General features: G+C 37.6%; 1 protein-coding gene across 1 annotated transcript in view; it reads right to left on the bottom strand.

Annotated features, from left to right (window-relative positions):
• The window catches only part of LOC137235480 (glutamate receptor ionotropic, kainate 2-like), a 364,653-nt gene that overhangs the window by 168,246 nt on the left and 184,215 nt on the right, over nucleotides 1-12,192 (bottom strand). The window lies entirely within an intron of this gene.

Raw genomic sequence — 12,192 nt, 5'->3', positions numbered from 1 at the left:
TGAAACTTTAATAAATCTTTGTTTTGATACACTTTTAACTCTTTGGTCTAATTAGACTCAGTATCAAGTAGGGTTTGTTATTGTAATACAAACAAAAAAAATAAAAACAAGTAAGGGGGGGACTGTCTTCGGCTATGCCGAAGACTTCATACCTTTCATGAATGGGGCTGAACAATAATCTTATCCCGTCCGTAATCTCTTTAGGAAAGAAAGAGAAAGGAAAGAAAGTTCAAAATTCCATAATTTCGAGTTAGTGGCGGTCTAACCGAAATGGAACAAAAAAAAGCATGTGCGGAAATGGAACTATAGGCAGAGACACCGATAAAGATCGGTGTACTTTGAATATAGTAACTATCCACAAAACGATTGCAAAGAATCAAAAACAAAAGAATCCAAATAAATGTCAAAAATAGAGAAAATTGCAAATAAAAAACCAGTAAGGGCGGGACTGTCTTCGGTTGTGCCGAAGACTTCATAACTTTCATGAATGAGGCTGAACAATAATCTTATCCCGTTCGTAATCTCCAAATAATCGGATGTATAAGATAAGATATATATAGTGAACAGATGTACATACCTAAACGATTTTTAAGATAAATATAAAATAAAAAATAGGTAGTTACCTTGTGTGAGGATGCAAAGTTTCAGGTTTTTTTGGTCTGCATGTAAAAACTATAACTACGAATCACGTATTTCAACAATATATGGCGTAAACGTAACTATTTGATGAAATTTGTTGAAACTTGAAGCTTCTAGCCGTAAAAAAGGGGCAAAAATTACAGTTTATATGGGGTAAATAATATATATACCACCGATCTTTATGATTTTTTCAGACACCAATATATGCTATATACGTAAGCGTTCGTTGAAATTTGAAGCCTCTAGCTCTTAAAATAGGGCAGTAATTACGAAAAGTTTCTTATCTGAACAATCGGTTGTGGGGATATATACTATATATACGACCGATCTCATCAATTTTTTCAGACAACAATATGTGCAATATACGAAAGTATATGGTGAAGTTTGAAGTTCGAGGCACTAGTTTGCATACAAACAGACAGACGGACAGACGGACATGGCTAAATCAACTCAGCTCTTCATTCTGATTATTTGGGTATGCTTAATGGTGGTTCTATCTATTTTCCTTTAGGGACTTACAATTTTGGGATTCGTTACGAAATTAATATACCATTTCATTTTCATGAAAGGTATAATTATACAAAGAAATTTTAAAAAGAGCCGAGTGAAAAAATTAATAAAAAAATATCAAAAACAAGAAAAAAGTGAAATATTAGTTAGACCGTAGCAAAAATTTCTTAGCACAATTTTCTCACTTAACAACCGCAAAAATATAGATCATTTGATCCCCGCACTTTGTTTTTTTTCCAAACTTTTTCCTACCAAAAATCTACATCCAAAAAAGAAGATACATATGAATAGCTACATACATATATAAAAAGGTGTGTGATAAAATCCAATAAATACAACTTGTTGAAAACAACAAAAAAATTTTTTTTTCAAATTAAATTTTGAAATTAGAGCTGCTGCCTTCGTGGTTTGTTTCTGTCGTGGAAAGTGACCGCCACCGATACCGCTTTTAGGCTTCTTTTGGCCTCTTATCTAGGTGATGCTGATAAAGGTTAATTTGTTGAGATGGTTGGTGGATGAAGATGGTGTTGTTGTCGTTGTTGTGGTAGTGGCAATATATTGCCGATACCAAAATATGTGGCCGCCGGTGGGAATTGTAATAGCCAGTAGAAAAAGGTGTCGTGCTTGTTGTTGACGTTGCGCTGCCGTTAAAAAAATATGTGTGGTTGTTGTAGATGTTGGGTGCAGTCGAAAAGCAAATGTGTGTAGTTTTTGTAGCGTGGTGTGCCGTCGGAAAACTCAAATGTGTGTATTGTTGGTGAAAGCGAATTTTAGTTTTTGTGGTAGGTGATGCACCGCCAATATTAAAAAATGGAGTAGTTGGTGTTGGGTGGGGTGTCGCCAATATAAATAAGCTGCTGCTGTGGTTCTTGCGGCCGTATAATGCCACTAAAAAAGTAATGTAATGGTTGTGTTGCCGATTTGGCCTTTAGGCCGCAAACCGTAATTTTCAATTCTCCGCCCAGTCGGTCCTTTCCAAAAGTGCCCAGTTAATATACAAAAAAAAAACATTATTCTTCAAGGATTCCTAGTGTGGAAAAAGTGGTGAAGCTGAAACTATTTTTTTTTTGTCTGCATTATTATACATACATGCATGCAAGTTTGCTCTTAGCTTGCTTGGAAAATTGGCTATTTTGAAGCCAAATTCCCAGTTAGCATGCCAAGTTGTAGGAAGTTAAAAAACAAATAATTCAAGGGCAAAGAAAACCATTGTGCTTACCTGGAACTTTTGCTGCTGTCCTGAGTCGGCCGCCGCTGGTGGTTGGTCAGATCTCCTTGCCCTTCATTCCTTTCTGCGTCCTTTTTTTCACGTTTCGCGAAAAACTTTTCCGGCGCGCACAACTTTTTCCGCTTTTATTCGCGCACAACAAACCTTTTTTGTTTGTTTTCTTGTTTTTCGCTTTTAGCCGCGCACTTCAAACTTATGATTGAAATTCCTTTTCGGACACAAACTTTCAAATAAACTGCACTCACTCACAGTGGGCACTGATAACATAATACTTTGTCCGTTGCCTAACGTTGCGCCCTTTTATAGCTACCGACGTGGCAGAGAACGTTACTTAGAACGGAAAATTTTTACCTATACGTGTAAAGCTATCTTTCGGCTTTCCCGCATTTTCATTTATGCATCCACACACTCATACATTCATACACCTAAACGCTTACACAAACTAACACCTACACAGATACATTTAGTTCGTGTCTTGGCTGTAATGTTGCTACGCCATCAGCAATGTTGCTACGCCGTCTACTCCTGACACAATATTGCCATTGTGCTGTTGTGCCAGTCATTGCAACATTGCGGCCAACACACGAACCGAGATACATCGCACGTAGCCACGGATGCATGCTGCCGTTCATTCGAACCAGTTCTTATGATGAAAGGCTGTCGTTACAGGCTCGCAACCGCCGATGGTGCCTGCGCTATGGAGCGTGTGCGAAAAAAAAAATTCGAACGCAGCCTGCAACCTTTTGTTTCCCCTCCAACGGTTGGCCTCAACCCACGACTCAATGCCGGGCCTAACTCTACTGTAATGCCTGTATTTCATTTACCTACTGACTAAGCACTGGGCTATTTCTACTCCTTATACCATATTACAACTATCTCACAGATAAAGTGTAAAAAAAAAAATATAATTAAATATCAATGATAAAAGTGTTAAAAACAAAATAAAATAATTTTTAAAATTTACAATTAAATTATTTTATTTTGTTAAAAAAAAATAATTTTTTTAGATTTTGAATTATTGATCATTTTCATTTTATATTTTATTACAAAATTAATTTTTATTAAAAATTTTAGAAATATCACAGATGGAAGTAGAATTAATAGGAATCTATCACAGTAATATGGTCAAGACAAAAAAAGCTAAATAAAAAAAATAAGAAAAATAAATATGAATAAATATAAAATAAATAAATAATTAATTAATTTCAAAAATAATCAAATAAATAATTAAAGTCAAAAAAAAGTAAAATGGTTGAGTATAAAAATAAATGACCAAAATAACATAATTAAAAATAAATAAGTAACTGCAAAAATAATTAAACAAATATATAAGGTCAATGATCAGAAAAAGGTCAAGAATAAGAATAATTGCATACGTCCATCAATAAGTCATTAAAATACGTCAAGTGAAAAAATAAATAAATACACTACAAAAACAAATATCTACTTTGCAAAAATATCTTTAGCGTGGTATACGCCGATCTTTTTCCCATTACTATCGCCAAGCTCGTACATCGAATTCCCGATAGCTATACATTTGGACTATACATTTTATCTGTTTGGGGGCTAGCTTGGCGTTGTAGTTATCGACTAGGGAGCTCTGCTTAAAGTTTCGGCAATATACCACTTGTCCGATTTGAAACGTAACATCCCTACTCCTAGTGTCATATACTTTTTTACTTCTTTCATGGGCCAACTTCAGCTCAGTCATAATCTGGTTCCTAATCATTTGCATTCACCGCTTGTTGCCTCTACCTCACAATCAACATCCTTTACCGCCGCCATGGTATTTTAGTTCTTTAATTTTTTAAATTTTCAACATTTTTAATTTCCATTTCCTTAAAGAGTATGTCCTGTTTATAGCTCTGATTTAACATTTTTACAGGGTAGTGAAATTTTTCTGCAAACTCTACTTTATTATTTTCAAAAATTTCATTGTTTATTTCAATTTTACAATTTGTGAATGTTATCAAAAAGTTATCTTTCAATACAATTGCTCTATTATCGAAATTCTGGCTTAAGGCCCTTTCATGTGGATTTACAATCAGTAACGTATAATCATTTATATTAACAACTCTAGTTTTATTATTTCTTTTAAACAGACAATCGTTTTTAAATATGCAGTTATGGCTTCGTTTCAAATCCTTTAAAGGAGTATCTTTTCTATAATTTAAATATATTTTACTTACTGTAATAAAAAAAATTAACTCTTTTCCTGCTTCATGCATTCCCATTATGGGCTGCTGTACTGAACCTATCATTATCATTATCATCGGGGTTTTGGTTACGTAGATTCGCAAATTTTTGTGATCTTTTTATGTTCGCAGGATGAATGTTTTGTAGCGGGTTAATTCTGAAATATGATTGATCCTTATGCCTTTCGCTTTTATAATTTTTAATTGGCCCTATTTCTCTATTTTCTGTGTAATCTTCTCTTTTTGAATTATGCTTGGCTATTGTTTTTTCTTTTGCTACCTTAATTCTATCTTGTAATATGGATGGACAAATGCTTTCTTTAGCGAACCTTGGAGAGCACTTGATTGTTGAGTGATATCGATTGTTATAGGTAGCTATAACCATCTGCATCCTCATTTCTGTTGAAAGACTCGTATCATCAATTCCTGTTAGTTTTTCCAACAGGGTTGAGTGAAGTCTTTCAATGTCTGCATTATCAGTGTGGCTATTGGGTTTAGTTAAGTGGACCTCAATATTTTCGGCACTCCATTAATTTTTTTGCTCTAAATTCATTATCCATTATAACTTTCTTAGGCTTCCCGAATTTTGCAAATTGTTCCATTAGTATGTTCTTCTTTGACCTCCAATTCCTATCAGTAATTCTATATGCTGCTGCAAATTTTGTTAATTTGTCTCTTGTGGAAAATATCTATGTGAACAATTTCATTTTTATCTGTAGGGGTTTCTGTTATTCTAAATTTTGGTTTTATAGGCTTCCTATCATATTTTATCTGTTGGCACTTCTCACAGTTATTTATTATTAACTGAACGTGATACCTAATTTTTGGATAAACAATTTTGTCTTTTAGTGTATTATATGTTCCTCCAATGCCGCTGTGCATCGATTCATTATTGTGATACAAAGAGATTTGTCTATGCAGTTCTTCTTCCTGCAAGATATCTGTTGCTCTCTTTGTGCACTTTACGAATTACAGCTTGCTATTACAGGAGAACATGGATATTAGTAACAATTGAATTTTATGATAAACGCTATCTTCAACTTCAGGAAAAATTCCAACTTTTCCACCCTTAATGTGCCTTTCTAATATTCTTTTTAATGTTACTTCATCATTCATAGGGTCAATTTCTATTATTTTTCTACCATGTATTATTTGGACTTCAGCTTGAGGGCTATATGTCACTATGATTTGGGTCTTGTACTTATTGACAATTTCCTCCTTTATAGCAAAATGCTCTAATAATTCTTCCTCGGCCGAATGTATCGTATCCGACATTTCCAAATTTGATTCCTTATCATACTCTGGGTATTAAAGGATTGGATGGGAAGAAATGAGAGATTTGAGATTCTCAAAGCTCGAAATATATTGTGGGTCATTAGGGTTTATTTTACACCCTTTTTTCAAATATTTAATCCCTGGATATACTATTTTATACTTATAAATTTCCTGTAGTACCCTGTAGCTCCCAAAAAGCTCTTCAGTTGTCTTTCTGTTCTTGGTATTTCAAATCTAGAGCCACTGCAATTTTCTGTGTGTGTTGGTTTGTTGAGGAAAAACAAAGAAAAACAAGTAAGAACGGGACTGTCTTCGGCTATGCCGAAGACTTCATACCTTTCATGAATGGGGCTGAACAATAATCTTATCCCGTTCGTAATCTCCGAATAATCGGATGTATAAGATAAGAAATATATAGTGAACAGATCTGCATACCTTAACGATTTTTAAGATAAATATAAAATAAAAAACAGGTAGGTACTTTGTGTGAGGATGCAAAGTTTCTGGTTTTTTGTGGTCTGCGTGTAAAAACTATGACTACGAATCGCGTATTTCAACAATATATGACGTAAACGTAACTATTTGATGAAATTTGATGAATTTTGAAGCTTCTAGCCGTAAAAAGGGGGCAAAAATTAGAGTTTATATGGGGTATATAATATATATACCACCGATCTCTATGATTTTTTCAGACAACAATATATGCTATATTCGTAAGCATATGGTGAAATTTGAAGCGTCTAGCTGTTAAAAAGGGGCAGAAATTGCGCAAAGTTTCTTAACTGAACAATCGGTTGTATGAGATATATACTATATATACCATCGATCTCAATGATTTTTTCAGACAACAATATATGCTATACACGTAAGGATTTGGTGAAATTTGAAGCTTCTAGCTGTTAAAATGGAGAAGAAATTGCGCAAATTTTCTTATCTAAGCAATCGGTTGTATGGGATATATACTATATATACCACCGGTATCTATGATTTTCTCAGACAACAATATATGCTATACACGTAAGCATTTAGTGAAATTTGAACATATCTAAACGGTTTTTAAGATAAATATAAAATAAACAAGTAAGAACGGGACAGTCTTCGGCTGTGCCGAAGACTTCATACCTTTCATGAATGGGGCTGAACAATAATCTTATCCCGTTCGTAATCTCTGAATAATCGGATGTATAAGATAAGAAATATATAGTGAACAGATCTGCATACCTTAACGATTTTTAAGATAAATATAAAATAAAAAACAGGTAGGTACTTTGTGTGAGGATGCAAAGTTTCTGGTTTTTTGTGGTCTGCGTGTAAAAACTATGACTACGAATCACGTATTTCAACAATATATGACGTAAACGTAACTATTTGATGAAATTTGATGAAATTTGAAGCTTCCAGCCGTAAAAAGGGGGCAAAAATTAGAGTTTATATGGGGTATATAATATATATACCACCGATCTCTTTTCAGACAACAATATATGCTATATTTGTAAGCATATGGTGAAATTTGAAGCTTATAGCTGTTAAAATGGGGTAGAAATTGCGAAAAGTTTCTTAACTGAACAATCGGTTGTATGAGATATATACTATATATACCATCGATCTCAATGATTTTTTCAGACAACAATATATGCTATACACGTAAGCATTTGGTGAAATTTGAAGCTTCTAGCTGTTAAAATGGGGAAGAAATTGCGCAAATTTTCTTATCTAAACAATCGGTTGTATGGGATATATACTATATATACCACCGGTATCTGTGATTTTCTCAGACAACAATATATGCTATACACGTAAGCATTTAGTGAAACTTGAACATATCTAAACAATTTTTAAGATAAATATAAAATAAAAAATAGGTAGGTAATCTGTTTGAGGATGCAAAGCTTCACGTTTTTTGTGGTCTGCATGTAAAAACTATGACTACGAATAACGTATTTCAAAAATATATGACGTAAACGTAACTATTTGATGAAATTTGATGAATTTTGAAGCTTCTAGCCGTAAAAAAGGGGCAAAAATGACAGTTTGTATGAAGTATATAATATATATGCCACCGATCTCTATAATTTTTTCAGACAACAATATGTGCTATATCCGTAAGCATTTTGTGAAATTTGAAGCTTCTAGCTGTTAAAACGGGGCAGAAATTGCGCAAAGTTTCTTATCTGAACAATCGGTTGTATGAGATATATACTATATATACCACCGATCTCTATGATTTTTTCAGACAACAATATATGCTATATACGTAAGCATTTGGTGAAATTTGAAGCTTCTAGCTGTTAAAATGGGGGTAGAAATTGCGAAAAGTTTCTTATCTGAACAATCGGTTGTATGAGATATATACTATATATACAACCGATCTCTATGATTTTTTCAGACAACAATATATGCTATATACGTAAGCAATCGGTGAAATTTGAAGCTTATAGCTGTTAAAATGGGGCAGAAATTGCGAAAAGTTTCTTATCTGAACAATAGGTTGTATGAGATATATACTATATATACAACCGATCTCTATGATTTTTTCAGACAACAATATATGCTATATACGTAAGTATTCGGTGAAATTTGAAGCTTCTAGCTGTTAAAATGGGGCTAAAATTTGCCAAAAATATATATATATATACTATATTATATATACTATATATACCACCATATATATACTACTAGCCTTTACCCGCGGCCCAGTCCGCAAGGAGAAAATAAAATATATGTGCTATTCACGTTAGCCTGCTTATCAAGTTGTCTGTTTAAAAATTTTTTCTGTCAATGTATTTTATTTTTTAATACAGTAAAAAAAAAGAACTAACTTAGCTGATGGGCACGCTTACATGAATAGTACAATACACTTTTTTCGAATTAAAAAAAATACATTTTGTTTCTAAGTTAAATTAATTGATATGACATGGGTGAAAGAATTACTACTCATAGAACAAAGGAGTGAAACTACAATTAGCTAAAACCAAAAAGAAGTTTTTAAATAAAAGCAGTGTTGCTTTTTCGGGTATTTAGTTGGTTAAAATATTACAAAAATTGTAATTATAGTTGTAATAGTTCGTTACAGGATTCATTTAAAAATAGAACGAAAAGCTGTGATATATTAAAGATAAAACATACCGAATTTTAATTACGAATAATTTGCCGTAAATCCACGGCCATGTGTGCTGAATTACCGGTTTCGAAGAGACCTAAAATGATCCCGGAAGTGTCCCTAAATGACACCAAATAGTCACGAAATGATGCCGACGGGATCCTGGACAAATCTCGAAAACTATCCAGAAATGATGCCGGAAGGGTCCCATAAATAATCCCGAAGTAGTAACGAAAAGTCCCGAAATGACCCTGACGGGATCCCGGACGGATCCCGAAAACCATCCAGATTTGATTCCTGAACGGTCCGCAAATGATCCCGATATAGTCCGAAAAAGTCCCGAAAAAACTCTGACGGGATCCCGGACAAATCCCGAAAATCGCCCACAAATTATCCCGGAGGAGTCCCAAAATGATTCCGAAATAGTAGTCACGAAAAAGGCCCGAAATGACCCTGACGGGATCCCGAAAACCATCCAGAAATGACTCTGGAGGGATCCCCAAATGATCCCGGAAAAGTTCACAAACCATCCAGAATTGATCTCTGAAGGTTCCGCAAATGATTACGAAATAGTCCCGAAAGTCACGAAAAACTCAGGACCCATCCCGAAAATCATGAAGAAATTATCCTGGAAGGGTCCCAAAATTACCCCGAAATAACTCCGACGGGATCCCGGACAGATCCCGAAAATCATCCAGAACTGAGCTCTGAAACGTCCGCAAATAATCCAGAAATAGTCCGGAAAAAGTCCCGAAAAAACTCCGTCGGGATCCCGGACAGATCCCGAAAATCACCCAGAAATTTATGCCGGAGGGGTCCCAAAATGATTCCGAAATAGTCCCGAAAAAGTCCCGAAATGACCTTGAGGGGATCCCAGACCGATTCCGAAAACCATCCAGAATTAATCTCTAAAGGGTCCGCAATTTATCCCAGATAAAGTCGCGAAAAAACTACGAAGGGATCCCGAACAGATCCCGAAAATCATAGAGAAATTATCCCGGAATGCTCCCAAAATGAACCCGAAATAGTCCCGAAAAGGCGCGAAATAACCCTGACGTGATCCCGGACGGATCCCGAAAACCACCCAGAAATGATCTTTAAGGGCAACTGACCCCGAAATAGTCGTGAAAGTCCCGAAATTACCCCGACGGGATCCCGAAAACCATCCAAGAAATTATCCCTGAAGGATCCCCAAATGATCCAAGAACAGTCTCGAAATTCCCTGACATTTTCCCGAAAAAGTAAAGAAATAAACCCGACGGGATCTCGGACGGATCCCGAAAACGATCCAGAAATGATGCCGGAAGGGACCCCAAATGATCCCGAAAAATTCCCGAAATTCCCCCGATCGGATCCCGGACGGATCCGGATCATCCAGAAATGATGCCGGTTGGTACCCCAAAATGATCCCGAAATAGGCCAGAAATGACCCCGTCGGGATCCCGGACGGATCCCCAAAAGTATACAGAAATGATGCTGGAAGGTGAAATGATCCCCTTATAGTTCCGAAATGATCCTGACGGGATTCCCGACGGGATCCCGAAAACCATCCAGAAATTATCCCTGAAGGATCCCCAAATGATCCAAGAACAGTCTCGAAATTCCCTGACATTTTCCCGAAAAAGTAAAAAAATAAAACCGACGGGATCTCGGACGGATCCCGAATACGATCCAGAAATGATGCCCGAAGAGACCCCAAATGATCCCGCAAAAGTCCCAAAATGACCCCGACAGGATCCCGGACGGATCCCGAAAACCATCCAGAAATGATGCCGGAAGAGACCCCAAATGATCCGGCAAAAGTCCCAAAATGACCCCGACAGGATCCCGGACGGATCCCGAAAACCATCCAGAAATGATGCCGGAATGGACCCCAAATGGTCCCGAAATGACACCGACGGGATCCCGGACGGATACCGAAAACCATCCAGAAATGATGCCGGCAGGTACCCCAAATTATCCCGAAATAGTCCCGAAATGACCCCTGACGGGATCGCGGACGGATTCCGAAAACCATCCAGAAATGATGCCGATAGGGTCCCCAATGATCCTGTATTAGACGGGATCCCGGACGCATCCCGAAAACCATCTAGAATTAATACCGGAAGGTACCCCAAATGATGCCGAAATAGTCCCGAAATGACATCGACGGGATCCCGGACGGATCCCGAAAACCATCCAGAAATGATTGCCGGAGGAGACCCCAAATGATCCCGCTAAAGTCCCAAAATGACCCCGACAGGGTCCCGGACGGATCCGTAAACCATCCAGAAATTATGCCGGAAGAGACCCCAAATGATCCCGCAAAAGTCCCAAAATGACCCCGACAGGATCCCGGACGGATCCCGTAAACCATCCAGAAATGATGTCGGAAGAGACCCCAAATGATCCCGCAAAAGTCCCAAAATGACCCCGACAGGATCCCGGACGGATCCCGAAAACCATCCAGAAATGATGCCGGGAGAGACCCCAAATGATCCCGCAAAAGTCCCAAAATGACCCCGACAGGATCCCGAACGGGGTCCCGTAAGCCATCCAGAAATGATGCCGGAGAGACCCCAAATGATGCCGCTAAAGTCCCAAAATGACCCCGACAGGGTCCCGGACGGATCCCGTAAACCATCCAGAAATGATGCCGGAAGAGACCCCAAATGATCCCGCAAAAGTCCCAAAATGACCCCGACAGGATCCCGGAAGGATCCCGTAAACCATCCAGAAATGATGCCGGAAGAGACCCCAAAATGATCCCGCAAAAGTCCCAAAATGACCCCCTACAGGATCCCGGACGGATCCCGTAAACCATCCAGAAATGATGCCGGAAGAGACCCCAAATGATCCCGCAAAAGTCCCAAAATGACCCCGACAAGATCCCGGACGGATCCCGTAAACCATCCAGAAATGATGCCGGAGGAGACCCCAAATGATCCCGCAAAAAGTCTCAAATAACCCCGACAGGATCCCGGACGGATCCCGAACACCATCCAGAAATGATGCTGGAAGAGACCCCAAATGTTCCCGCAAAAGTCCCAAAATGACCCCGACAGGATCCCGGACGGATCCCTTAAACCATCCAGAAATGATGCCGGAAGAGACCCCCAAATGATCCCGCAAAAGTCCCAAAATGACGCCGACGGGATCCCGGACGGATCCCGTAAACCATCCAGAAATGATGCCGAAAGGTTCCTCAAATGATCCGGTATTAGTCGAGAAAAAGTTCCGAAATGACCCCGACGGGATCCCGGATG

This window comes from Eurosta solidaginis, chromosome X, assembly GCF_040869045.1.
Source record: "Eurosta solidaginis isolate ZX-2024a chromosome X, ASM4086904v1, whole genome shotgun sequence".
Lineage (NCBI taxonomy): Eukaryota > Metazoa > Arthropoda > Insecta > Diptera > Tephritidae > Eurosta > Eurosta solidaginis.
This window is presented reverse-complemented; position numbering and strand designations above follow the sequence as displayed.